At 45.2% G+C, this 25533-nt stretch overlaps 1 non-coding gene across 1 annotated transcript; it reads left to right on the top strand.

The window, feature by feature from the left end:
* Positions 1–9361: 9361 nt before the first annotated feature.
* Positions 9362–9548, top strand: LOC130296007 (U2 spliceosomal RNA). The gene has a single exon (XR_008849101.1). It is a non-coding gene; the product is annotated as a U2 spliceosomal RNA (small nuclear RNA).
* Positions 9549–25533: the final 15985 nt, after the last annotated feature.

Genomic DNA, 25533 nt, shown 5'->3' with positions numbered 1-25533 from the left:
TGTTCCACCTCTAGGGGGAGGAGGAGTAGATTGGGCACAGGTGTATAAATCTTAGCTTGGGACTCTTATTGAGAGCTTGCTCTTTTTGAGTGTTGCTGTGTAAGAGGGGGCGTGAAAGAGGAGTTTCAAAAACTGTGATTATCTGTTGTGCGGAGTGAATCTGTGGAGTGGGTGCGACTGCCTATAGCCCACATTCTTATTTTGGGTAAGTTTTTCTCTCTTGCACATAGTGGGATAACTGTTAGAGTTTAAACACCCTTTTTCATTTTTTTTTTTTTTTTTCTCTGTTCCACCTCTAGGGGGAGGAGGAGTAGATTGGGCACAGGTGTATAAATCTTAGCTTGGGACTCTTATTGAGAGCTTGCTCTTTTTGAGTGTTGCTGTGTAAGAGGGGGCGTGAAAGAGGAGTTTCAAAAACTGTGATTATCTGTTGTGCGGAGTGAATCTGTGGAGTGGGTGCGACTGCCTATAGCCCACATTCTTATTTTGGGTAAGTTTTTCTCTTTTGCACATAGTGGGATAACTGTTAGAGTTTAAACACCCTTTTTCATTTTTTTTTTTTTTTTTTTTTCTCTGTTCCACCTCTAGGGGGAGGAGGAGTAGATTGGGCACAGGTGTATAAATCTTAGCTTGGGACTCTTATTGAGAGCTTGCTCTTTTTGAGTGTTGCTGTGTAAGAGGGGGCGTGAAAGAGGAGTTTCAAAAACTGTGATTATCTGTTGTGCGGAGTGAATCTGTGGAGTGGGTGCGACTGCCTATAGCCCACATTCTTATTTTGGGTAAGTTTTTCTCTCTTGCACATAGTGGGATAACTGTTAGAGTTTAAACACCCTTTTTCATTTTTTTTTTTTTTTTTCTCTGTTCCACCTCTAGGGGGAGGAGGAGTAGATTGGGCACAGGTGTATAAATCTTAGCTTGGGACTCTTATTGAGAGCTTGCTCTTTTTGAGTGTTGCTGTGTAAGAGGGGGCGTGAAAGAGGAGTTTCAAAAACTGTGATTATCTGTTGTGCGGAGTGAATCTGTGGAGTGGGTGCGACTGCCTATAGCCCACATTCTTATTTTGGGTAAGTTTTTCTCTCTTGCACATAGTGGGATAACTGTTAGAGTTTAAACACCCTTTTTCATTTTTTTTTTTTTTTTTCTCTGTTCCACCTCTAGGGGGAGGAGGAGTAGATTGGGCACAGGTGTATAAATCTTAGCTTGGGACTCTTATTGAGAGCTTGCTCTTTTTGAGTGTTGCTGTGTAAGAGGGGGCGTGAAAGAGGAGTTTCAAAAACTGTGATTATCTGTTGTGCGGAGTGAATCTGTGGAGTGGGTGCGACTGCCTATAGCCCACATTCTTATTTTGGGTAAGTTTTTCTCTCTTGCACATAGTGGGATAACTGTTAGAGTTTAAACACCCTTTTTCATTTTTTTTTTTTTTTTTCTCTGTTCCACCTCTAGGGGGAGGAGGAGTAGATTGGGCACAGGTGTATAAATCTTAGCTTGGGACTCTTATTGAGAGCTTGCTCTTTTTGAGTGTTGCTGTGTAAGAGGGGGCGTGAAAGAGGAGTTTCAAAAACTGGAGTTTGAAAGCAGGAGGTTGAGATCGCTGTGAGTTTTAATTTTTGAACCCACAAGGTCTACAAAAAATTTTAAGTGTCATTTTGACTGTCTGTTTTTTCCTATACATTTGTGAAATCCCCATAATTAGATGGCCTCCATGTTGGAAAATGCAGTCCAATGTACATCCTGTTCAATGTATGCAATCCTTGAACAACAGTTTGAGGGTGCATATTGTTGTGCGAGATGTGTGCTAGTTGTCCGTTTGGAAGCCCAGATCCTGCATCTAGAGGGGCGACTGGCAACAATGAGAAGCATTAACAACATGGAGAGGAGTCTCCTGCTCACTGAGCAGGCACTCTCGGGAATAGAGGTGGGGGAGGACAGTGGGACGGAGTTGCAGGACAGTCAGGCAGTTAGTTGGGTTACAGTTAGAAAGAGGGGTAGGGGAAAAAGTGTCAGGGAGGCTAGTCCTGAACTGGCACACCCCAACAAGTTTGCCCGCTTGGCAGATGAGGGGGATGCCATTACAGAGCTAGCAGAACTGCAGCAGGATACCGCCTCTGACCGCCAGGGGGGTGTCTGCTCCAGTAAGGAGGGAGGGAGGAGTACAGGGCAGGCCAGACAGGTACTAGTGGTGGGGGACTCAATTATTAGGGGGACAGACAGGGCAATCTGTCACAAAGACCGGGATCGCCGAACAGTGTGCTGTCTGCCTGGCGCACGAGTTCGGCACATCGCGGATCGGGTTGACAGGTTGTTGGGCGGGGCTGGAGAGGACCCAGCAGTCATGGTACATATTGGCACCAATGACAAAGTAAGAGGTAGGTGGAGTGTCCTTAAAAATGATTTCAGGGACTTAGGCCGCAAGCTTAAGGCAAGGACCTCCAAGGTAGTCTTTTCTGAAATACTACCAGTACCACGAGCCGCACCAGAGAGGCAGCGGGAGATCAGGGAGGTAAACAAGTGGCTCAGAAGCTGGTGTAGGAAGGAAGGGTTTGGGTTCATGGAGAACTGGGCTGACTTCGCTGTCGGTTACCGGCTCTACCGTAGGGACGGGCTGCACCTCAATGGGGAGGGTGCAGCTTTGCTTGGGGAGAAGATGGCTAGAAGGGTGGAGGAGTGTTTAAACTAGGGACTTGGGGGGAGGGAACCTACAGCAAAGAGGGGGAAGATAGTGTAGATAGAGAGGTGGGAATTATAAATGTACCTGGGGGTGGAGCGGAGGGAGGGGTTAGAATAGTTAATAGGAATAGGCTTCATAGGAAAATAAAACTTACACCCTTGAATCCCATTAACCCCAATAACATAAAGGATGGAAATGTAAAGTGTATGTTCACAAATGCCAGAAGCCTAGCAAATAAAATGGGGGAGCTTGAGGCCTTGATACTGGAGGAACATATTGATATAGTTGGGGTCACTGAGACATGGCTGGACTCCTCGCATGACTGGGCTGTCAATCTGCAGGGGTTTACATTGTTTCGCAAGGATAGAATGAACAGAAAAGGTGGTGGAGTCTGTCTGTATGTAAGAAGTGGTATGAAAGTCAGTGTGAACGATGCCATAGTGTGTGATGATTCTGAGGATGTGGAATCATTGTGGGTAGAATTACAAAAGGAGGGAAATACTGAAAAAATAATATTTGGGGTAATCTACAGACCCCCTAATATCACTGAAGAGATAGAAGTTCGGCTTCATAAACAAATAGAGAGGGCCGCCCGGGCAGGTACAGTGGTAATAATGGGAGATTTTAACTATCCAGATATAGATTGGGGTCCGGGGTTGGCTAAAACTACAAAAGGGCGACAATTCCTAAATTTATTGCAGGATAATTTTATGGGCCAGTTTGTGGAGGACCCAACAAGAAGTGATGCCTTGTTGGATCTGATCATTTCCAACAACGCAGAGCTGGTTGGTAATGTAACTGGGCGGGAAAACCTTGGTAATAGCGACCACAATATAGTTACTTTTGACTTAAAATGTAGAAAACAAAGACAGGCGGGGAAGGCAAAAACATATAACTTTAAAAAGGCAAATTTCCCTGGGCTGAGGGCTGCACTACAGGACATAGACTGGGGGGAGGTGTTCTCAAATACTGATACAGAAGGTAAATGGGACATCTTTAAATTAACTCTAAATAACTATACAGCTAAATATATACCAAAGGGGAACAAATATAAACGATTGAAACTAAATCCTACATGGCTGACACATGATGTTAAAAGAGCAATAAACAGCAAAAAAATAGCCTTCAAAAAATACAAATCTGATGGGTCAGCGATAACATTTAAACAGTACAAGGAGCTTAATAAAATCTGTAAAAATGTAATAAAAACAGCAAAAATTCAAAATGAGAGACAGGTGGCCAAAGAAAGCAAAACTAATCCTAAATATTTTTTTAGATATATAAATGCAAAAAAACCAAGGACAGAGCATGTAGGACCCCTTAATAATGATAATGGGGAGGTTGTCACAGGCGATCAAGAGAAGGCGGAGCTACTGAATGGGTTCTTTAGTTCTGTATACACTATGGAAGAAGGAGCTGACATTGGCCAGGTCAGTGCTGGTAACACATCATGTAATGTACTGAACTGGCTTAATGTAGAGATGGTACAAGGTAAGTTAAGTGATATAAATGTAAGCAAATCCCAAGGACCGGATGGACTACACCCAAGAGTTCTTAGAGAGGTAAGTTCAGTAATATCTGTACCCCTGTTCATGATATTTAGAGATTCTCTGGTGTCTGGTATTGTGCCAAGGGACTGGCGCAAGGCGAATGTGGTGCCAATCTTCAAAAAGGGCTCTAGGTCTTCCCCAGGAAACTATAGACCGGTAAGTTTAACGTGCATTGTGGGTAAATTGTTTGAAGGACTTATAAGGGATTACATACAGGAATACATAGGGGATAATAGTATTATAAGTGATAGCCAGCATGGGTTTACTAAGGATAGAAGTTGTCAAACCAATCTAATTTGCTTTTATGAAGAGGTGAGTAGAAGCCTTGACAGAGGAATGGCTGTGGATATAGTGTTTCTGGATTTTGCTAAAGCATTTGATACTGTCCCTCATAGACGTCTGACAGGTAAGTTAAGGTCTTTGGGTTTGGAAATTTTAGTTTGTAACTGGATTGAACACTGGCTCATGGATCGTACCCAGAGAGTGGTGGTCAATGATTCGTACTCTGATTGGTCCCCGGTTATTAGTGGTGTACCCCAAGGTTCAGTACTGGGCCCGCTGCTGTTTAATTTATTTATCAATGATATAGAGGATGGTATTAACAGCTCTGTTTCTATCTTTGCAGATGACACCAAGCTTTGTAGCACGGTACAGTCTATAGAGGATGTGCATAAGTTACAAGATGACTTGGATAGACTAAGTGTCTGGGCATCCACTTGGCAAATGAGATTCAATGTGGATAAATGTAAAGTTATGCATCTGGGTACTAATAACCTGCATGCATCGTATGTCTTAGGGGGGATTAAACTGGCAGAGTCACTGGTAGAGAAGGATCTGGGTGTACTTGTAGATCACAGACTACAGAATAGCATGCAATGTCAGGCTGCTGCTTCCAAAGCCGGCAGGATATTGTCATGTATCAAAAGAGGCATGGACTCAAGGGACAGGGACATAATACTCCCCCTTTATAAAGCATTGGTACGGCCTCACCTGGAATATGCTGTTCATTTTTGGTCACCTGTCCATAAAAGGGACACTGCGGAGTTGGAAAGGGTGCAGAGACGCGCGACTAAACTAATATGGGGCATGGAACATCTTAGCTATGAGGAGCGATTAAAGGAGTTACAATTGTTTAGTCTTGAGAAGAGACGTTTAAGGGGGGATATGATAAACGTATATAAGTATATTAATGGCCCATACAAAAAATATGGAGAAAAACTGTTCCAGGTTAAACCCCCCCAAAGGACGAGGGGGCACTCCCTCCGTCTGGAGAAAAAAAAGTTTAGTCTCAAGGGGCGACACGCCTTCTTTACCGTGAGGACTGTGAATTTATGGAATGGTCTACCTCAGGAACTGGTCACAGCAGGAACAATTAACAGCTTTAAAACAGGATTAGATACATTCCTGGAACAAAATAAGATTAATGCTTATGAAGAAATATAAAATCTCATCCCTTCCCCAATATCGCGCCACACCCCTACCCCTTAATTCCCTGGTTGAACTTGATGGACATATGTCTTTTTTCGACCGTACTAACTATGTAACTATGTAACTATGCTATGCACACTCATATATTAACGTTCATTATTATGTATTGAGTATGCATCCTATGGATGCTCAATGTAATATATTGAACATGCATGCTACACACTTTCATTATGATGTATTGAGCCTGCATGCTATGCATGCTCATTATCATGTATTGAGTGTTTATGCCATGCACGCTCAATATCATGTATTGATTGTGCATGCTATGCACGCTCAATATCATGTATTGACTGTGGATGCTATGCATGCTCAATAACATGTATTGAGCATGCATGCTATGCACGCTCATATATTCACATTCATTATCATGTATTGAGTGTGTATGCTATGCATGCTCAATATCATGTATTGACTGTGCATGCTATGCACGCTCATATATTCATGTTCATTATTATATATTGAGCATCCATGCTATGCACTCTCATTATGATGTATTGAGCCTGTATGCTATGCATGCTCAATATCATTTTTGAGTGTGTATGCTATGCATGCTCAATATCATTTATTGAAAATGTATGCTATGCATGCTCATTATCATGTATTGATTGTGTATGCTTTGCATGCTCAATATCATGTATTGAACATGCAGGCTATGCACGCTCAAAATATTCATGTTAATTATGTATTGAGTGTGCATGCTATGCATGCAAAATATCATTTATTGAGCATGCATGCTACACACTTTCATTACGATGTATTGAGCCTGCATGCTATGCATGCTCATTATCATGTATTGAGTGTTTATGCCATGCACGCTCAATATCATGTATTGATTGTGCATGCTATGCATGCTCAATATCATGTATTGACTGTGGATGCTATGCATGCTCAATAACATGTATTGAGCATGCATGCTATGCACGCTCATATATTCACGTTCATTATCATGTATTGAGTGTGTATGCTATGCATGCTCAATATAATGTATTGAGCATGCAGGCTATGCACACTCATATATTAACGTTCATTATTATGTATTGAGTATGCATCCTATGGATGCTCAATGTATGCTACACATACATGCTACACACTTTCATTACAATGTATTGAGCCTGCATGCTATGCACGCTCATTATCATGTATTGAGTGTGTATGCTATGCATGCTCAATATCATATACTTACTGTGCATGCTATGCATGCTCAATATCATGTATTGAACATGCAGGCTATGCACGCTCAAAATATTCATGTTTATTATTATGTATTGAGTGTGCATGCTATGGATGCTCAATATCAGGTATTGAGCATGCATGCTATGCACTCTCATTATCATGTTTTGAGCCTGCATGCTATGCACGCTCATTATCATATATTGAGTGTGGATGGTATGCACGGTAAATTTCTGATTTTGGACTCATTTGGGACTTTGGATCACTATCTATATTGTAGTGCTGTGGTTTTATTGAGTAACACCGGATCACTCCAGTATAGATGGTGAGCAAAAAAAGCACATTTATTCCATTGGGGGGAGGTTATGGTGTTATGTGCAATACAGTCTAGATGGTGATATAAATTGTGAATTCATTCCATCAATAAATATGCACAATTTTTGAATGGAATAAAATCTTTTTTTTTAATCACCACCTATCCTGAATTGCTGCGGTGTTCCTAATGCAATAAAATATGCAATCAGTGAGCACATGTACACGATAAAATCGCAGCAATGCAGTATAGGTCAGTGGTCCCCAAACTGTGGCCCTCCAGATGTTGCAAAACTACAATTCCCAGCATGCCTGGACAGCCGTTGGCTGTCCAGGCATGCTGGGAGTTGTAGTTTTGCAACATCTGGAGGGCCACAGTTTGGGGACCACTGGTATAGATGGTGAAAAAAAAGAGATTTTATTCCATTACAAAAATGATGCATCATTTTTGAATGGGATAAAATTACTATTATTGACAGCATTTATAATGCACTGCTGGCTGCAGCCATTCATTTGGGAGTGCAGCTTTATATGAAAAAATAAATAAATAAATTCACAAAGCTGCAATCCCCAATGAATGGCAGCAGCCAGCAGTGCATTATAAATGGTGTCAATAATGGAGATTTTATCCCATTCAAAAATTATGCATCATTTTTGATTGGGATAAAATCACTATTATTCACACCATTTATAATGCACTGCGGTCTGCAGTCATTCATTGGGGATTGCAGCTTTGTGAAATTTTATTTTTATTGTTTTGGGCATATAATCAATTGTACTACCCACCATTTTGATATTATAAATTCCCTCAGGGCACAGTACAGCAGCTCCGTTCTCAGACTCTCCTCCTCTCTGAATGGTATGTGCAAAACCAAACAGAAAGGAGGAGACTCAGAGGCTGCCGTCCCTCCCAGCCTGTATGCGCGCCTGTATGCGCGCCTGTATGCGCGCTCCCGACATTGAGCGCAGAATACAGCAAGATGGGCGGAAGTGGTGGCCGGCGAGGCTTCAGATGACGTCACGTCGGCCCGCCCGCCGACTTCCTGCAATCGTGAGACTGCTCAACTCTGAGCTACCGAAGAGGAGTGGAAAAAGGTATTGTTCTAATGTTTTAAGAGGAATAAAAAAACAGGGATAGATGTAGACAGTGTGAGGGAAAGATGGGGAGGGGGAATATGGACATTTTAGTTGAGGATAGCTACTCTTTAAGAGCACATACCTCAGCTCTTCAATAAAATAATTTTTTTTATATATATATATATATATATATATATATATATATACCGTATTTATCGGCGTATAACAGGCACTTTTTAGGCTAAAATTTTTAGCCTAAAGTCTATGTGCGTGTTATACGCCGATACACCCCCAGGAAAGGCAGGGGGAGAGAGGCCGTCGCTGCCCGCTTCTCTCCCCCTGCCTTTCCTGGGGTCTAGAGCCCTGCTGCCGGCCCTTCTCACCCCCTGGCTATCGGCGCCGCTGCCCGTTCTGTCCCCCTGACTATCGGTGCCGGCGCCGATAGCCAGGGGGAGAGAAGCGGCGCCGACAGCCAGGGGGAGAGAAGGGGCAGCGGCACCCATTGCCGGCGCCGCTGCCCCGTTGCCTCCCCCCATCCCCGGTGGCATAATTACCTGTTGCTATGCGCTGCAAGGCGCGGCGCACTGACATCATGCGCCGCGCCGTGCATAGCAACGACGCAGGGGACGCGCGCCGGAGGCCTGCAGCAGCGCGGACCCGACCCAGGTAATTATGCCACCGGGGATGGGGGGAGGCAATGGGGCAGCGGCGCCGGCAATGGGTGCCGCTGCCCCTTCTCTCCCCCTGGCTGTCGGCGCCGATAACCAGGGGGTGAGAAGGGCCGGCAGCACCGCTCTAGACCCCAGGAAAGGCAGGGGGAGAGAAGCGGGCAGCGACGGCCTCTCTCCCCCTGCCTTTCCTGGGGGTTTATCGGGGTATACACGCGCACACACGCACCCTCATTTTACCATGGATATTTGGGTAAAAAACTTTTTTTACCCAAATATCCTTGGTAAAATGAGGGTGCATGTTATAGGCCGGTTCGTGGTATACCCCGATAAATACGGTATATATATATAGATAGATAGATAGATAGATAGATAGATAAAAAAAAGTCAGTTCTGTTATGGTGAATATATTTATTGTGTGATTGACAATTGATTGGTAATAAAGGTTTTTTCAATCAAAAATCTGTTCTTATCAGTTTAATATCTGATACGTCCCCTATCTGGGGACCATAAATTAAATGGATTTTTGAGAATGGGAGCCGATTTGGAAACTTGCTTCCGTCGCCCAATGCATTGACCCGATATGGCAGTATCTTCGGGTACAGTGCACCACCCCATTCCAGTGTTAAAAAAGACAGATTCTTATTTAATCCTCTGTGGGTGCTGCTGCAGCTGTTGCCTGCCTTGTCATGTCAGTCAGACTGGCTGCAGAAGGTGCCGCTGCTGTCCAGACCCAGTACTGCTGAATGGCCTCCTTAATTGGATAAGCTCATCGTATCCTCACAAAAAAAAAAAGAGTTCCACAATTAGAGACCACAATAATGAGTTGCACTGACTGGTTTATGAACGTCTATCCATTTGGCGTTTTACTGACCATGTTTGCACACTGATTGATGTCATAAAAACTAAAAAAATAATAATAATACTAATCTAGCACACCTGTGCAGGTTTGACATGACATGATACGTAGCTGTCTTGCAGGTGGTGCTGAATCCTGTTAAATGATGTGAGGGTCTCATGGTTATTCACAAGGGTGCGTCATTGCTGTTGCTTGACCATGCATTGGTTCTGTGGTCAGTGAATGATAAAAACAAAATTTGCCATCCATTGATTGATGAGAAATCAGCCATGAGGCATTTGTTTTTAGAAACTGCTGCTCACAACCAATGTTGCAATGGAGTGTCTCCATCTGCTGGTGGTATTGGATAAGCATTAGTGCTATGATGGGGTCTGAAGAAGAAGAAGAAGATGGAAAAAAATTAATAAAAAAAAGAAAGAAAGAGAGAGAGACTGACTGAGTGAGTGGGTAAGAGAGAGAGTGAGTGAGTGATTGAGTGAGTAATTGAGTGAGTGAGAGAGAGAACAAATGAATTAAAGTGAGTGAGTGTGTGAGTGAGAATGAATGAAAGTCTGAATGACAGAAAGAAAAAAGTATGAAGAAAGAAGTATGAAGAAAATAAAATGTATATGGAGTTGCAAACATGAGTGCAATCTACAAAGCTGTTGAGGCTGGTCCTCATGGGAGGATTGTTGCACCCAGGACCTTTAGTTCTATTAAATGTCATTCAATGCCACTGCCAGGTGTAAACAGCAGAAGAACCAGAAGCACCAACAGCACGACCATGGGTTGTCAGATTACCCTGATTCAGCAAAGAGTCCAAAAGGATGCAGGTGAATACTGTTTATTTTCAGTTTCTCGTTACAGTTGGTTTGATTCCGTGTCCGGACAGCCAGGGAGGTGGCTGCAGGCAACAAAGGTAGGCGTGTTGTTTTCATATGCAGATCTTAACCCCTTAAGGATGGAGGGCGTGCCCATACGCCCCCGTTTCAAAGTCCTTAAGGACTGAGGGTGTATGGATACGCCCGTGGGAATTTCGGTCCCCACCGCTAGCCGTCGGGGACCGGACCGAGATGCCTGCTGAAATCTTTCAGCAGGCATCCTGTGAAAATGCCTAGGAGGGTCCTGAGAACCCCCCATGTCGGCCATGGCGGCAAATCGACGTTTGTGGCAATTCCGGGCTGATCGGGTCTCTGATGACCCGATTGCCCGGAAAATAGGGATGAAAGGATTTGTCAGTGACAGCCCCAATCCTCCTAAGGGATAGGAGCGAGGTGGCAGTGGTGCCATCCCCCCCTATCCCCTGCCATTAGTAATGATTACTGACCAATGGCAGATAAAGGCGGAGGGGTTACCATGGAAATTCCCCCGCTCTGCCCGCCCCTGGATGTCAGGCAGAGAGGGGGGGGGGGGGAGAAGATGGTGGCGGTACCTGGGGGTTTGCCCCCCCCCTGCATGCGAATGTACAGGGTACATTCACAAGGGGCGGGGGTTTACAGTTAGTCTCTCGCTGCAAGCTAGAGATGCAGGAAATTTTCTGCTGCAGCTCAAACTCCCAGCAGGAAACTCGCTGTAATCCCCCGGCAGTCTGAATGTACCCTAAAAACACTACCTATAAACATACCCCTACACAGTCCCCCCCCCCCCCCCCAATAAAAATGAGAAACCTCTGGTATGGCACGGTTTCTAAAACGTAGTCTCCAGCTGTTGCAAAACAACAACTCCCAGTATTGCCAGACAGCCATTGACTGTCCAGGCATGCTGGGAGTTTTGCAACAGCTGGAGGCACTCTGTTTGCGAAATACTGCCGTAGGGTAATTTTGGTATCCGAGGCAAGTCTAACTCTTGCATCCGTAATTTAGGCCTTAAATGCGCATGGCGCTCTCTCACTTTACCGTACTCGGTAAAAATTGCCCAACAAATTTTGGGGGGCTTTTTCTCCTTTTACCTTTTACAGCGGTTCTGACATAAACGCACAAAAATAAATACCCACATGTGACCCCATTTTGGAAACTACACCCCTCACGGAATGTAAGAATGGGTATAGTGAGCTTTAACACCCCACAGGTGTTTGCCAAATTTTCATTAAATTTGGACGTGAAAATGAAAAATTTTATTTTCTTCACTAAAATGCTGGTGTTATCCCAAATTTTTCATTTTCACAAGGAGTAATAGGAAAAAAAGCCATTGATGGCTGGGAAATATTGGAACATGGAGGTAGGCATCTTTGATGTCCACTGAAGAAAGAAATTCCCCTTGTTCCATGGATGCCACTACCGAACGGAGGGATTCCAATCGGAAGTGGCGGATGAGAAGATGAAGGTTGAGACGCTTGAGGTCCAGGATTGGCCGCACAGAACCGCCCTTCTTGGGGACCACAAAAAGATTGGAATAGAAACCCCAAAAATAACTCCCTGGAGAAGCAGGGACCGGAGAGCCCCCCGAAACTGTTTCGCCAGAGAAGGAGACCGGGGGCCCGGGACTGAAAAAAACGATCCCTCGGGAGGGAGGCAAATTCCATTCGGTATCCGTTGGACACCACGTCCCTGACCAAAGAGTCCTGAATGTGTGTGGTCCAGATGTCTCGAAAAAGTAAGAGACGACCTCCCACCCGAGAAAAATCTGCGGGTGGGGGCATCACTTCATGCAGAAGTGGGTTTGCGTTTGCCTGATTTGGCCGCAAAACGGCCGGAACGGTTGGTGTCCAACTTCCAAGACGGGCAAGCCCGGAATGAGGGAGCCTTCTTGTCCCGCGAAGGCGCCTGCCTAGACCCCTTATTAGGGCCAAAAGTCCGAAAGGACTGAAAGGAAGAGGACTTCCTCTGGGAAGTAGAGCGAGCCTTATTTTGAGGCAACAAGGAACTCTTGCCAACCGTCGCCTCAGAGATAATCTTGTCAAGGCGCTTGCCAAAAAGACGGGCACCAGTAAAAGGAAGCTCGGTGAGAGACCTTTTGGAAGCGGCATCCGCATCCACATCCCAAGCCTTAAGCCACATGGAACGGCGGAGGGCCGCCAGGTGACCCACAGCAAAGGCAGCACAACGGGCTGACTGCATGGAAGCTGTGCACAGAAAGTCCCCAGCTTTAGAGCATTGGAGAACCAAAGCAGACAGATCCTCTGGGGGGATCCCGTCTGGATACCCTGACGGAGTTTTGAGCACCACACCGATAGGGCCTTGGACACCCAAGCCGAGGCGAAGGTGGGAAGCAGAGAAGAGCCTGCTGCTTCAGAGGCAAACTTCGCTAAGGACTCCACCTTCTTGTCCGTTGAATCCTTGAAAGCAGCCATATCTGCTAGCGACAGTGTAGTAGCCTTAGAGAGGCGGGAAATTGGTGGATCCACCAAGGGAGGGGAAACCATCTTAGAGGCAAGGTCCTTGTCGAATGGGTAACGCACCTGAACCTTCTTCATTCCCGGGAGCCTCTTGTCCGGATGTTTCCATGCAGATTCCAGAAGGGCGTCAAATTCAGCGTGAGAGCTGAACCTTTGAGGTGCCAGTTTAGCATGATGAAAAGATACTTCAGGAGTCACATCCGAAGATCCTGGGTCCTCTAAGTGAAAGGTGTCTCTTATGGCCGCAACCAATGAGTTCACCATTTCAACTGTATCCGAGCGGTCCTCCGAGTCAGATGCCAATTCGAAAGCCTCATCCACCAGGAGAATGTGAACAAGTGGGGGGCGACCATGACCGGGTACGCGACTCTTGCGAGGCAGAGTGGCGATTCCGGGAACGTCCTCTGGAGGAGCGACGTTTGTGACCAGATGACACGGGGGGGCGGGACCCACGAGGGGAGCACCCACGTCTACCTGAAGACTCAATGGAAGAGTCAGAAGATACACCCCTAGTACGCCTGTGAGAGGGTGAAGTATGTGGAGAAGAGGAGCGGGGCCCTTTAGAGGGTTGGCACAGGGCAGACCTCTTCAAGGCAGACACCACGTCACGAGAAGCCTCAGCCACCGAACGGGAGACTTGAGTCAAGTCAGCCCATATACTGGGATAGGGAAGAAACCCAGGCTGGAGGGGCGGCCGAATCCACCAGAACTGAAAGAGCATCCGAGGGTACCAGGGGGTCTGGGGCAGCAGAGGAGCAGGCAGAGCAAGTGGGTTCAGCAGAACCAGGTATTTTGGAATTACAGTTCTTACAGACCAAATAGGAAACTAACGCTCCAGTTGTCTGTTTAGAGGGAGGAACAATTCTGGGTACGAACATAATGAAAAAAGAACTATCTCACCCGAGTCTGTGTCCCCTGTGGTGGCTGCTGTGAAGAGAACTCCGCTCTGTGTAGATAGAGAGGGAGAAACAGGCCAGCCAATAGCCAGAGAGGGGCGTGTCTGGAGCAGGGGCCCTGTCTGATTGGCCTCTGCCACCGAAAATCGCACGCACGGCGCTGATTGGAGGACAATCCGCGCCTCCAGTGAGCTCCGGCGGCCCTGTGGGCGGAGCTATAGCTCCCCGGCCGCCGAGAAGAACAATAGTAATGGCGCCCGCTCCTTGCCCCAGGCGCACATGTCAGCCGCATATGCGCCCACGGGGAAGTGAGCGGGCGATACACATATTCGGCGACAGTCGTCTACTGCCGAAAGCGAAAGTAAGTCGGCGCTTCATGCGCCCGAACAGTAAAAGCGCCGCGGCTGTCAGCCACATAGTAAGCGCCGCGGCTGTCAGCCGCATAGTATAACACACACACACACATGTGCATAATAATAAAGTAAACCATTCATTACCAATATGCCATTGCTCGCCCCTTTTTTTAGAATAAAAGATAGAGCCCCTAACACAGGCCAGCACCTTGGACCCTGAAAGGTGGGCCAAAAAATGAGGGTCTCCAGAGGTTGCAAGTCAGCACCTAAAGGGAGAAGAATATATACTCACCTCAATCAGAAGTACTTACCTAATGGAGTCTTCTGTGAGGTCTTCAGTCAGCTTTCTGTTACCTGCAAAGCGAGCAGGGAATAGGGGGACCCGGACCCATGAGGTACAACCCCAGACGCTGACCGTTGGCGAGAGGGGGTGAACAGCGCATATACGCAATGTCTGTGCCCCCTCAATCACAATGAGGAAACAGTGAGCCGCAGTTCCTCAGTCCCCACCTGAAAACATGAAAGAAAACGGAATAAAAAACTAACACATACCCTAACTAGGAAAAATAAGAAACAGAAGACCTGGTCTGGAGAATTCCAGACCATGTCCACCTCCTTCAGACACTAAGCTAAAACTGATTAGCTCAGGGCCTAGAGGCGGGTATATCCTGCTGGGAGGAGCCGACTTTTTTTTGTTGCCATAGTGTCATACCTCCTAGAGACAGCAGCATACACCCATGGTCTGTGTCCCCCAATGGAGCCGATAGAGAAAATCTAATTTTCCATTTTTACACCCAACTTCAACGCAAAGTCGCCAAACACCTGTGGGGTGTTGAGGCTCACTATACCCCTTGTTACATTCCTTGAGGGGTGTAGTTTCCAAAATAGTATGCCATATGTTTTTTTTTTGCTGTTCTGGCACCATGGGGGCTTCCTAAATGCAACATGGCCCCAAAAACCATGACAGCAAAATTTGTTTAAAAAAATCCTACAGTTGCTCTTTCCCTCTTGAGCCATGTTGTGAGCCCACAAAGCACTTTATGTCAACATATGATGTATTTACGTACTCGAGAGAAATTGAGCTACAAATTTTGGGGGGCTTTTTCTCCTTTTACCACTTTTAAAAATGAAAAAAATGGGGCTACAAGAATATGTTAGTGTAAAAAATGCAGATTTTGATTTTTCTCCTCCACTTTGCTGCAATTCTTGTGAAAGACCTAAAGGGTTAACACACTTTTTGAATGTCATTTTGAAAACTGTGAGGGGTGTAGTTTCTACAATGGGGTCATTTATGGGGTATTTCTCACAGAATGGTCCCTCAAATCCAGTTCAAACTTAACTGGTCTTTGAAAAATTCAGATTTTAAAATTTTCATGAAAATTTAGAAAATTGCTGCTATACTTTGAAGCCCTCTAATGTCTTCAAAAAGTAAAAAATTGGTCAATTTTATGATGCCAACATAAATTAGACATATTGGGGGACATTTACTAATCTAGTCTATTCTGGGTATGCTTATAGACCAGCGTATGTGGTAGTCTCCTGTCTATTGTGCTCCTAATTTATCAAAGGTCTCACAGCCCTTGATAAATTCTGTGCTCAGACTTCAGGGTCTACAGCTTAAACTGCATTTAGTCCTGCTCCAGCATGGTCTGACATTTCAGCGTATTTTGGGCAGATGCGACTTGTCGCACAAAAGTCGCACTTGATAAATTCAGCACCAATGCATTTTCCAATGCATTTCTGTCTAAAATAGACTTGCATGCATCATGTTCTAAAAATCCTCTAGAGCAAAAGTCGCAGAAAAGTCGCACATATTTAGACTGCGACTTTCTGTGCGACAAATTTAGACAGGAAAAATCAGTCTAAATCCTTTGATAAATCTCCCCCATTGTGTTTGTGAATCAATATAAAATGTATTTGGAATATCCATTTTCCTTACAAGCAGAGAGTTTCAAAGTTAGAAAAATGCAAAATTTTCAAAATTTTCATGACATTTTGTGATGCAAGTAACCACAAAAATTTACCGCTATGTTAAAGTAGAATATGTCACGAAAACCTACACTAGCTAAATCCCTTAGGGATCTCTGGGCCGACTTATTAATGAACAACCTACTTGGGGAAATAAATCCCCTCAGGATTAACCCTGACTAAAGATCCCCTAAAAATTTACTTTTATTAATGCTTCTTTAAAATATTTCTTGACTTGTGTAATTCACATTTCTTGCCACAAGATGGCAGTGGTGTTTTAAAATATTGAACGCTGTGCACAGCTAACTCCGACATAGTTTCCGAAATAGTTTTTCATGATATAAAACATAATCCTCCCTTCCTTTAAAGTAAGGGAGGATTATGTTTTAATAATAACGCTGTGCCAGTGTCCCAGCTTAGTTAGTAACTCCCGTGCCCGAGCTGCAGCAGGGCACCGGAACTAACTAGATAGAAGAGTCTAAATACCAGTCTGTCTGACAGACACTGAGCAATTTCAATAGTACGGAGTTAGCTGTGCACAGCGTTCAAGATTTTAAAACACCACTGCCATCTTGTGGCAAGAAATGTGAATTACACAATTACAGGGGTTCCTGTAAAAGCCAGGGTATGGATTGCATTGCTTATTGCTCCATCAGAGTGGAATGGACTCCTGTCCTTCTTTTAAGCAATGATGTGGATTTAGCCTGTGCTGTATGTACGGGTGGCTGACTGCCACCCACCCAGAGAGTGTATGGGAGACTGCCTGCCTCCCTCCTTTCCTATGCATGGGAGGCCGCCTGCCAGCCTTCCTTTCTTCCCTATAAGTAGTGTGAGTGCTCATGAAGGGGGCATGGTTGGTTCCATCCCTTTACCGGTTATTACCTCTGGGCCTTTTGGCTAAGATCAAGTGTAAAAAAAGGGCTTGCGATAGACCGCATCCTTGTGCACGGTATTTTGTGTGAATACTTGCACTTGGGTGACTTGAGAGCACATACCTCAGCTCTTCAATAAAATAAAAGAATATATATATATATATATATATATATATATATATATATATTCCCGAAATCACAGCACCAGTCAGGTCATGGATCTTGAAATACTGGATTATTTTATTCTTCCCCACAGCAAATGCGTGGGGACCTTCACTACAGCCAAGATTGCAGCCATCCTCTTATATATTATTATTTTTTCTAATATATGCCCTCATTCATGTCATCTAGAAATAAAATATCAGTTGCATGATAATTTGATGTCAGCATTTACTGTTGTACTATTCAAACATGATTTGCTAGGTTACAAGTGTTTGGTTACAATGCGCATGCACAGCCGGCCGGCTGGATCGCGATATGTCCAGTGTGATAACACGATCGTCGGACCCGTTTGCGCAGCCGCAGAACACAAATGGTGATTAGTGTGGGTAAGGGCATTACGCGCACCTGATCAGCACACATTACTGTGAGCAATCGGGAGCGGAAGTGATGCGCTGATACGTAGGAACTTTTCCGACGCATGCGCAGTCGCTTTGTATACAAACAAGAATGAGAACGGAGATGGCAGCGATCGGCATGTTCTGGGTGCGATCGAGTTATATATTTGGCTGATACTGAAGGTACCTATATAACACTATATAGCACTGTATGTCATATGGCACAGGGCACTTTATATGTGTATTGATTGTATTGTATATAGACGGATGCTATGTCAACTTGACATCACTGTGATTAACAGAGCATTGCTCCAATTAAATTTAAATAGAGGTGCGTTTTTAGATAATTATACATTTGTATCACATGAGTTGTAGCCAATGAAATGTATCTGTGATATATATATATATATATATATATATATATATATATATATATATATGCGCACATTTTGTATTTGTATTATGCTTGATAAAGGCTACTACTGCCGAAACGTTGCATTTGCTATGGGGAAGAATAAAATAATCCAGTATTTCAAGATCCATGACCTGACTGGTGCTGTGATTTCGGGACTTTGTATGTATATATATATATATATATATATATATATATATATATATATATATTGTTAACAGTGTTTCCCAAACAGGGTGCCTCCAGCTGTTTAGGCTATTTGGGCATGCTGGGATTGATAGTTTTGTAATAGCTGGGGGCATCCTGGTTGGGAAACACTGATTTATGCATGTGTGTGTGTATATATCAATGTTTCGCAACCAGGGTGCCTCCAGCTGTTGGAATACTACAAATCCCAGCATGCTGAGAGTTGTAGTTTTGCAGCAGCTGGATACACTCTGGTTGGGAAATATATATATATATATATATATATATATTTTATTTTTCTTTCCTATGATATATATATACATACACACACGCACAGTAGTGTTTTTCAGGGGGTGTAATCCAAACCTCCCTCTCCGGTGTGTCCAACAATCCGGTGTCAAAATTAAGACGCTGGATGATTGTGAACTGCCCCATTCAAATAAATGGGATCAGTTCTAGCATTAGTTTCCCTCCAGTGCACGCCTGACATATGTGAACCCGGCCTCATTCGATCTGCAGGGTGCCAGTGTATAGTTGGTATCTACCACTACAGTATATGTTATTGTATGTCAGAATATTGGTCTTTTTATCGTGGTTTTTAATTTGGAACAATATAGCGGTATTGTGTGTCTAGCAAATATTGTGTGTCTACAGGGACATACGCTTTGTGGCTTGTGCTCCTGATCATTTAACCCTTTCAGGACTCAGCGTTTTTCCGTTTTTGCACTTTTGTTTTTTCCTCCCCACCTTCTAAAAACCATAACGCTTTCAGTTTTCCACCTACAGACCCCTACAAGCGCTTGTTTTATGCACTACCAATTTTACTTTGTAATGACATCAGTCGTTTCACAATAAAATCTAACTTGTTTGGCTTTTGCGGCCCCACTTTTAATTTTGCCCAGCGCCACATTAAATCTAAAACTGGTCCTGAGTGTATGTGTATGGCTGTGTGTGTGTATATAGGGGCAGTGTATGTGTATGAGGCTATGTATATGGTATGGGGCTGTGTATGTGTGTATATAGGGGCAGTATATGTGTATGGTGCAGTGTATGTGTATGAGGCAGTATATATGTGGGCTGTGTATGTGCGTGTACATAGGGGCAGTGTATGGGGGGCAGTGCATGTGAGTATATGGGGGCAGTACATGTGTATGGGGCAGTGTATATGGGGGCTGTGTATGTGTGTGTAGACGGGGGCAGTGTATGTGTATGGGGCAGTGTATTTTGTATGGGGCTGTGTATGTGTGTATATGGGGGCTCTGTATGTGTGTGTATATGGGGGCAGTGTATGTGTATGGGATCAGTGCATGTGTATGGGGCAGTGTAGGTGAGTATATGGGGCTGTGTATGCGAGTATATTTGTATGGGTGTATGTGTAAGTGTATGGGGCAGTGTGTATGGTATGGGGCAGTGTATGTGTATGGGGGCAGTGTATGTGTATGGGGCAGTGTATGGGGGCAGTGTATGTGTATGGGGCAGTGTATATGGTACAGGGCTGTATGTGTGTGTGGGGGGGGGGGGGCTGTGTTTGTGTGTATGGTGGACTGTGTGTGGGGGCTGTGTCTATGTGTGTATATAGGGGCAGTGTATATGGTATGGGGCTGTTTTTGTGTATGGGGGCTGTGTATGTGTGTATATGGTGGCTGTGTATGTGTATGGGGCAGTGTATGTGTATGGGGCAGTGCATGTGTATGGGGCAGTTTATATGGTATGGGACTGTGTATGTGTGTATGGGGTTGTGTACGTGTGTGTTTATAGGGGCAGTGTATGTGTGCATGGGGTTGTGTACGTGTGTGTATATAGGGGCAGTATATGTGTATGGGGCAGTGCATATGTATGGGGCTGTGTGTAAGGTATGGGGGCAGTGTATGTGTATGGGACAGTATGTCATCAGTTTATGTGTATGGGGCAGTGTATGTGTATGGGGGCAGTGTATGTGGGCAGTGTATGTGTATGGGGGCAGTGTGTGTATGGTATGGGGCAGTGTATGAGTATGGGGGCAGTGTATGAGTATGGGGGAAGTGTCTGTGTATGGGGGCAGTGTATGTGTATGGGGCAGTGTATGTGTATGGGGGCAGTGTATGTGTATGGGGGCAGTGCATGTGTATGGGGGCAGTGTATGTGTATGGGGGGCATTGTATGCTTATGGGGGGCATTTTATGTGTATTGGGGCAGTGTATGGTATGGGGCAGTGTATGTGTATGGGTGCAGTGTATGTGTATGGGTGCAGTGTATGTGTATGGGGCAGTGTGTATGGTATGGGGCAGTGTGTATGGTATGGGGCAGTGTATGTGTATGTAGCAGTGTATGGTATGGGGCTGTGTATGGGGGCAGTGTGTATGGTATGGGGCAGTGTATGTGTATGGGGGCAGTGTATGTATATGGGGGCAGTGTATGTGTATGGGGCAGTGTATGTGTATGTGGCAGTGTATGGTATGGGGCAGTGTATGTGTATGGGGCAGTGTATGGTACGGGGCAGTGTGTATGTGTATGGGGCAGTGTATGTGTATGGGGCAGTGTATGTGTATGGGGCAGTGTGTATGGTATGGGGCAGTGTGTATGGTATGGGGCAGTGTATGTGTATGGGGGCTGTGTATGGGGGGCAGTGCATGTGAGTATATGGGGGCAGTACATGTGTATGGGGCAGTGTATGAGTATGGGGGCAGTGTATGTATATGGGGGCAGTGTATGTGTATGGGGCGGTGTATGGGGGCAGTGTATGTGTATGGGGGCAGTGTATGTGTATGGGGGCAGTGTATGTGTATGGTGCAGTGTGTATGGTATGGGGCAGTGTGTATGGTATGGGGCAGTGTATGTGTATGGGGCAGTGTATGTGTATGGTGCAGTGTGTATGGTATGGGGCAGTGTGTATGGTATGGGGCAGTGTGTATGGTATGGGGCAGTGTATGTGTATGGGGGCTGTGTATGGGGGCAGTGTGTATGGTATGGGGCAGTGTATGTGTATGGGGCAGAGTATGTGTATGGTGCAGTGTGTATGGTATGGGGCAGTGTATGTGTATGGGGGCAGTGTGTATGGTATGGGGCAGTGTATGTGTATGGGGGCAGTGCAGGGCTCGAGTCCTGCAGGAACAGCGTTCCTTTGCATTTTCCACAGGAGGAATGCTGTTCCTTACATTAGTCCTGCAGGACCATCCTCTCTGTTCTTACCCTCCCTCCGTCTCCTCCCCTGGCCCAGACTGCTAGATGCTGGAGATGTAGGACCTGTGATGATGTCAGCATCACATGTTGGGGCGGAGCTTAGCTGTGGTGGAGAGGGAAGATGGTGGTTGAAGGACCTGTGTGATGCTGTGGAGGAGGCGGGGCAAAGCTGGAGGAGACATGTCACCCCAGTAAGGTAATTACATGGAAGATTTGTTACAGTGTGTCACCCCAGTAGTAAAGTGATTACAGGAGGAGGAGGTTTGTTACAGTGTGTCACCCCAGTAGTAAAGTGATTACAGGAGGAGGAGGTTTGTTACAGTGTGTCACCCCAGTAGTAAGGTGATTACATGAGGAGGAGGTTTGTTACAGTGTGTCACCCCAGTAGTAAGGTGATTACATGAGGAGGAGGTTTGTTACAGTGTGTCACCCCAGTAGTAAGGTGATTACATGAGGAGGAGGCTTGTTACAGTGTGTCACCCCAATTCTAAGAAGATTACATGAGGAGGTTTCTTACAGTGTGTTATCATGATGATAGGGACATAAGGAGGTTTTTGTTACAGTGTATTATCAGAATGATAACCCCTTAAGAACATTGGGGGAGATATATAAAGACCTGTGCAGAGGAAAAGTGGAGCAGTTGCCCATAGCAACCAATCAGATCGCTGCTTTCATTTTCAGAGGCCTTTTAAAAAAATAAACAAGCGATCTGATTGGTTGCTATGGGCAACTGGTCAACTTATCCTCTGCACAGGTTTTAATAAATCTCCCCCATTGGATGTAAATATACATCTTGGTGCCCTGGTACTTAAAGGAGTACTCTGGTGCAGAGTTTTCCTGCTCCGTCCTGCCCGGGCTGCAAAAAAATGAAATTAAACCATCTATCACCTTCCTGGGTTCCAGCGGAGCGCCACTACAGCTGATGGGTCCTCCGGTCCATCTTATTCATACTTCCGTGTGAACGAATCGTCACATGGCGCTCAGCCTATTATGGGCCGAGGCAGAACATCGCGGCGGCGATAGGCTGAGCGCCATGTGACGCTTCGTTACACCCGGAAGTATGAAGAGGATGGACCGGAGGACCGATCAGCTGTAGTGGCGCTCCGCGGGAACCCAGGAAGGTGAGAGATGGTTTATTTTCATTTTTTTTTGCAGCCCGGGCAGGACGGAGCAGGAATACTGCCCCAGAGTACTCCTTTAAAAGGGTACTCCTCCTCTAGACATCTTATCCTCTATCCAAAGGATATGGGATAAGATGTCTGATCGCAGGGGTCCCGCCATTGGGGACCCCTGCGATCTCGGCTGTGCATACAACCCCCCCCCCCCCTTTTTTTTCCAGGACTTGACCCCTGGGGCAGTGTATGTGTATGGGGCATTCCTGGGGGCCCAAAGCAGCTAGCCCTTTAGCCCCACCGGTCCACTGCGCTGCAGCCAGGGCCGGTTTTTCCTATAAGGCACTTTTCATGGGGGCAGCAATCCCGACCGCTGAACACCCCTCCCCCCCCTCCTGTGACAGGCACCGCGGTGGCCGGCGGCTTCAGGACTGTGCGCATCATTATGAGTCCCCACAGTCACAGATGACTCATACAGCCGGGCCCCCAACTGTGAGCCGCTCCTGCCATCAGTGGAGATCCAGGGGAGGGGAAATATACCTGCTCTGTTGTGTCCTATGTGTACACATATGGACCCCTTCACTGCCTTCCTATAGCAGTGTTTCCCAAGCAGTGTGCATCCAGCTGTTGAAAACCACAGCTCCCAGCATGCCCAGATAGCCAAAAGTTGTCTGGATATGCTGGGAGTTGTAGTTTTGCTATATCTGTATGCACCTGCTTGGGAAACACTGCCATACACACAGCGATCTCAACCTCCAGCTCAGCTCCTCCCCTGCTGGTCATGTGATCATAGACTCATACGGAGGCCTGCTGGGGTCAGAGGAAGGACCAGAGTGCAAGTGAACAGTGGATGATGGCATGACAGGCAGGTTACATAGGTAACACTATAAATACTGTGCCCTGACCCCTGCCAATCCTCACCCCATTGTGAGTTCTAACCCTGTACTGTGTATATCCCTCTACTATGACATCACTGTGTGTATTATCTCTGTATGGTGACATCACTGTGGGTATTATCCCTGTACTATGACATCACTGTGTGTATTATCCCTGTACTGTGACATCACTGTGTGTATTATCTCTGTATGGTGACATCACTGTGGGTATTATCCCTGTACTGTGACATCACTGTGTGTATTATCCCTGTACTGTGACATCACTGTGTGTATTATCTCTGTATGGTGACATCACTATGTGCAGTTTCCCTGTACTATGACATCAATGTGTGTATTATCCCTGTACTGTGACATCACTGTGTGTATTATCTCTGTATGGTGACATCACTGTGGGTATTATCCCTGTACTGTGACATCACTGTGTGCAGTTTCCCTGTACTATGACATCACTGTGTGTATTATCCCTGTACTGTGACATCATCATGTGTATTATCCCTGTACTGTGACCTCAATGGAGGAGATTTATCAAAACCTGTGCAGAGGAAAAGTTGCCCATAGCAACCAATCAGATCGCTTCTTTCATTTTTAACAAGGCCTCTGCAAAATGAAAGAAGCGATTTGATTGGTTGCTATGGGCAACTGGTCAACTTTTCCTTTGCACAGGTTTTGATAAATCTCCCCCAATGTGTGTATTATCTCTGTACGGTGACATCACTGTGTGTATTATCCTTGCACTGTGACATCACTGTGTGCATTATCACTGTACTGTGACATCACTGTGTGCATTATACTGTACTGTGACATCACTGTGTGTATTATCCCTCTACTGTGACATCATCATGTGTATTATCCCTGTACTGTGACCTCAATGTGTGTATTATCTCTGTACGGTGACATCACTGTGTGTATTATCCCTGTACTGTGACATCACTGTGTGTATTATCCCTGTACTGTGACATCACTGTGTGCATTATCACTGTACTGTGACATCACTGTGTGCATTATCACTGTACTGTAACATCACTGTGCGCATTATCACTGTACTGTGACATCACTGTGTGCATTATCACTGTACTGTGACATCACTGTGTGTATTATCCCTGTACTGTGACATCATCGTTTGTATTATCCCTGTACTGTGACATCACTGTGTGTATTATCTCTGTACGGTGACATCACTGTGTGTATTATCCCTGTACTGTGATATTGCTGTGTGTATTATCCCTGTACTGTGATGTTGCTGTGTGTATTATCCCTGTACTGTGACATCATCGTGTGTATTATCCCTGTACTGTGACATCACTGTGTGTATAATCCATGTTCTGTGACATCACTGTTTGTATTATCCCTGTATTGTGACATCACTGTATATATTATCCCTGGATTGTTACATTATTGGGTGTTTCATCGCTGTACTGTGACATCACTGTGTGTATTATCTCTGTACGGTGACATCACTGTGTGTATTATCCCTGCACTGTGACATCACTGTATATATTATCCCTGTATTGTGACATTATTGGGTGTTTCATCGCTGTACTGTGACATCACTGTGCGTATTACCCCTGCACAGGTCAGGAGGCATTATCACTATATGTGAGGGTGAGGTATGGTGTATCATATAAGGTTTAATGTATGACAAGGTTATATTCAGAGGCGCAGTATGTAATAGTATCATATTCAGAGAGTGCAGTGTGTGGTAGTGTTATATATAGAGGATACAATCTGTGGCAGTATTATACTCAGAGGGTATAGTGTGTGGTATTATTATATTCCAAAGGTACATTGTGTGGTAGTATCATATTCAGAGGGTACAATGTGCAGTAGTATCATATTCAGAGAGCGCAGTGTGTGGTAGTGTTATATATAGGGGATACAATCTGTGGCAGTATTATACTCAGAGGGTATAGTGTGTGGTATTATTATATTCCAAAGGTACATTGTGCAGTAGTACCATTCAGAGGGTACAATGTGCAGTAGTATCATATTCAGAGAGTGCAGTGTGCAGTAGTATTAT

Source organism: Hyla sarda, chromosome 11 (assembly GCF_029499605.1).
Source record: "Hyla sarda isolate aHylSar1 chromosome 11, aHylSar1.hap1, whole genome shotgun sequence".
In the NCBI taxonomy this organism is placed as follows: Eukaryota; Metazoa; Chordata; class Amphibia; order Anura; family Hylidae; genus Hyla; species Hyla sarda.
Note: the sequence above shows the minus strand (reverse complement) of the source record. Positions and strands in the feature narration are given on the sequence as shown.